We start from the raw sequence: 4,276 nt of genomic DNA on the forward strand, positions 1-4,276 counted from the left end.
ATCCTACAGGTCAGAGAAAATCTGGAAAGTTTAATGAAGGAGTACATAAAATGGGAAGAAACTTAATATGACCTTCTGTAGACATGCCTAATAGTAAATATGAAAAAAAGTGATAGAATATTATTCACATTTATGTTATAAAATATTGATAGTTATTGAAGCTGGGCTGTAGGGATATATGGACATTCATTAACTATTCTATTTTTGTGTATATTTTAATTTTTCCAATTAAAAGTTTTTTTTAAGTTATGTTGTCTATGAACTAAGAAACAAGCCATCTGTGCATGTAAATTTTCTTAATTAAAAAAAAAAGAGAGTGGGAAGTAGGGGTCTGGACTTCTTAATAAAAAAGCGTCATTGAAAAACAGCTGCCTGGGGACCATAGTCAGCAGCATTTTGTTTATACTAATTAACAGGAAAACTTTCTCTTTGACTTTTTAATACATTATTGAAGTAAGGATGGACGGTATTTTATAAAACTCTAGGCTCTTTCTCCCGGGGAAAAATGCAGGCTTTTTCAACAATGCTTTAGGATGTTACCTGAAACCATCATAAAATCAAATATTTATTCCAGCATGAAATAACCCATCTCATTCTAAATTTTGTAATCATATTTGGGATCATATTGTCTCCATTTACTCCAATAAGACAGCACTTCCTCAAATGTGTTCCTATGATGTGGTGAAATGAATAGCAGAAAAGGGCTCTAAAGTAAAAAACATTTGCTAAATTCTGTAGATACTGTGCCCATTCTGAAACATGACAAGGCTTGGAATGAAGAAATTATTTAATGACAAAATTTTTTCAAGCTATCCTGGGGAAGCTTCTATTAATTCCAAGGTTGTTCCACAAAATGTACTTTGGTAAACACTGGTAGTGGGAGGAGACTGGAATGGGATAAGGTGGGAAAGTAGAAATATAAGAACACTTGTAATGTTTATTTTCATATGTCAACTTGGCAAACATGCTGGTTTGAAAGAATATGTACCCTAGAAAAGCCAAGTTTTAATCCCGATCTAATCTTGTGGGAGTAGTCTTTCTTAAATCCTTATTCAATAATGTAGGTTGGAAACTTTAATTAGATTATCTCCATGGAGATGTGACTCACCCAATTGTGGGTATTAAGTAGAGGAAGATGTGATTCCACCCATTCCAGGTGGGTCTTGGTTAGTTTCCTGGAATCCTTTTAAAAAAAGCTTGAGAGCAAGAGAGCCACCAGAACCGTGAGAGCCCACACAGCCAGAGACCTTTGGAGATGAAGGAAAACATCCCTGGGGGAGCATCAAGAGGCTGGAGAGAAAGCTAGCAGACATCCCCATGTTCGCCATGCGCCTTTCCAGTTGAGAGAGAAACCCTGAACTTCATCGCCCTTTCTTGAGTGACGGTAACCTCTCGCTGGTGTCTTAATTTGGACGTTTTTAAGACTTCTTTAACTGGAACATTTTCATGGCTTTAGAACTGTAAACTTGCAACTTAATAAATTCTCTCTCTTTTTTTTTTTTTTTGCCACATAGGCAGGCACCAGGAATCGAACCCAGGTCCCTAGCATGGCAGATGAGAATTCTGCCACTGAGCCACCGTCATACTGCCCTAAATTCCCCTTTTTAAAAGTCATTCCATTTCTGGTATATCGCATTCTGGCAGCTAGCAAACTAGAACAGCAAGCTTACAGTTGCAGTTGTTTGGCCTGACTGTGACTGTGACATAGATTTGCATCTGTATATCATGGATATACAGATATACAGGTATATACAGGTATATCATAGATTTGCATCTGTAATCAGTTGATTACATCTACTGCTGATTTCTTTTACAATCAACAACAGGAACTTGCCCTATGCAATGTGGGGAGTACCCTAATCTATTCAGTTAGTGGTCATAAAACCAAGAGTAAGGATTTCAGAGATCAGAAAAAAAGAATTTCTACCTCAACTGTAGCCACCCATCTTCCCTAGGGAGTTTGGACTCAACTTCAGCATCACCTTTATCTGAATTTCCAGCTTGCATTCTACCCTATGGAATTTAAACTTGCCAGTCCCCACAGTAGCAAAAGCCAAACTCATAATAGGTGTGGCGTGTCTCTCCTGTCAGTTCTATTTCTTTGGAAAACCCTAATACAACACCAAGACGTTTAAGAATCAGATATACTGTTCCATATACATAGCTACTCAATCTTCTTAGAAATTAAAAACAAAACAGGAATATAAACAAAAGGTATTGTGAAAGAAAATCTCACTCTGATGAAAGTAAACTTTTGCAAACGTCACAGACAAATATTTGGCCACGTTTCAAATGACTTTGGCACATATACTGCACTCTTTAGACAGCTGATATTCCTAACATTTGGATCTGACTTTTCCAATGTCATCCTGTTACATCACTGCCCCTTCCCAAACCTAATCTATATGAGCAACACTATTCCTTACACAGTCACGAGAAACCATTTGAAGCATCTCACACTGGGATATAAATGCAGTCACATTCTGTTACTTCTCCAAAACCCCTATCAGTAGGAAGTAGGGTGTTTTCTTCTTGAGATCTCTTCCACATTCTCTTGTCCCAAGAGCTATACATCAATCCAAGAATTCCAGGGCCTTACTTTGTCTGAAGGGGTCAGGGAGAGAATTAGTACATCTTTTTGGGTCACCAGCACAGTTGTGACTTGACAAGTGATCTCATGTCAGAACCTGACTAACTTCTTTCTCCAACCCTCTACCCCCGAATCTCCCATTTCCAGCTCATTGTCTGTGTCTGGTTTTCTCCTCAGTCTCTTTCTGTTCAGACTCTTAGATATAAATTCACTCAACAAATACTTACTGGCTACCTACTCTATGGTAGGCATTTGTTCTAAGCCCTGAGTATACAATAGAGAGCACAGTCAAAGGGGAAAAAATATATCCCTGCCCTCAAAGGGTCTAAATTCTAGTGGTGGAGGTGAACATAAAGGCAAATTAATGTACAGTATGTCATATGGTGACAAGTGCTATGTAGGAATATAACACGGGTAAAGAGGAATAGAAAAGTGCCAGCCATGTGGGGTGGGGAGGGAGAAGAGAGAATAATAGCAATTTTATGTGGTGATCAGGTCACCTTCGATGTTAAAATGACATTTGATTATGTTACAAGTAACATGTAAAAATGTAAATTTGCTTTATATTTGTTTTAAAAAAACAGTTCCTGATGCAACATTTCTGCAAATGCATTTTATAAAAATAACTGCAGTGATAAATTAAAAAAAAAAAAAAAAGACATTTGAGCAGAGGGCTGCTAAAGTTTTGTTGCTCCCAGACTGACTGGGGGAAAGGAAAGCTGGAGGGGAAAAGAGACTGCCTTCAATGGGTTGGTCTCTGAGATAGGGAGGGCCTGGAATCTCCCCTTCCCCAGGCCTGGCCCATGGTGAAGGAATGAAAACAAACAAAGAAAAACCTGCATAAGTTTGGGAGAATCCTGGAGCTGAGGAGACCTGTGCGCTCTTGCCAGGGAGAGCCAAAGGAAGCAGAAAGACCCCAGGGTGTATGACATAGATGGGCCTCAGGTAGCCTCTACAGGGTCCCTAATCTCCAGTGGGGGCAGTAAACCCAACGAGCCGGGGCACCCAAGTGGGGCATGGCATAGCTGACAGAGCCTGACCCCAAAGAGCACTGGGGTGAGGAAGATGTGCCGTGCTCAGAGAGATGGTGGAAGACCACACAGGGACACAGACGCTTAGCACAGCCAGCACGGATAGAGGCTCCCCAGACCAGGTGTCCACCCACCCCAATACCTCAGCACTCTAACCCCCCAAATTGAAATGAAACCCCAGGGAAGGGATGGGAGGCTTATTTGAAAGGAATTGTTTTCACTCTTTGACCAAATGTGGGATTGTGATAGAAATTGCTCTTGGAAAAATACAGATATGTTTTCTGGAAAAAAAAAACAAAGACATTTGATCAGATCCTGATGGAAGTGAGGGAGGGACCTCCACAGATATGAGGAAAAGTGTTCCAATCAGAAGGAACAGCAAGAACAAAAACATTGAGGCAATAACCTATCTGAGACCAGTAAGACAAGAGTGGAGGGAACAGAAGGGACAATGATAAGGCATATAATTAGAGTGATAGGGCCAGATCAAGTATGGACTTGCAGGCTTACTACAGACTTTTTGGCTTTACTCTAAGTAAGACTGGGGGTAAAGTGGGTCAGAAGAGCAACATGTTATGACTTGGATTGTAGAAGGATCATTCTGGCCCCTGTGTTGAGAATAACCTCTACAGAGGCAAGATGGAAGAAAGGGAGA

The sequence above is a fragment of the Tamandua tetradactyla genome, chromosome 3 (genome assembly GCF_023851605.1).
Source record: "Tamandua tetradactyla isolate mTamTet1 chromosome 3, mTamTet1.pri, whole genome shotgun sequence".
Lineage (NCBI taxonomy): Eukaryota > Metazoa > Chordata > Mammalia > Pilosa > Myrmecophagidae > Tamandua > Tamandua tetradactyla.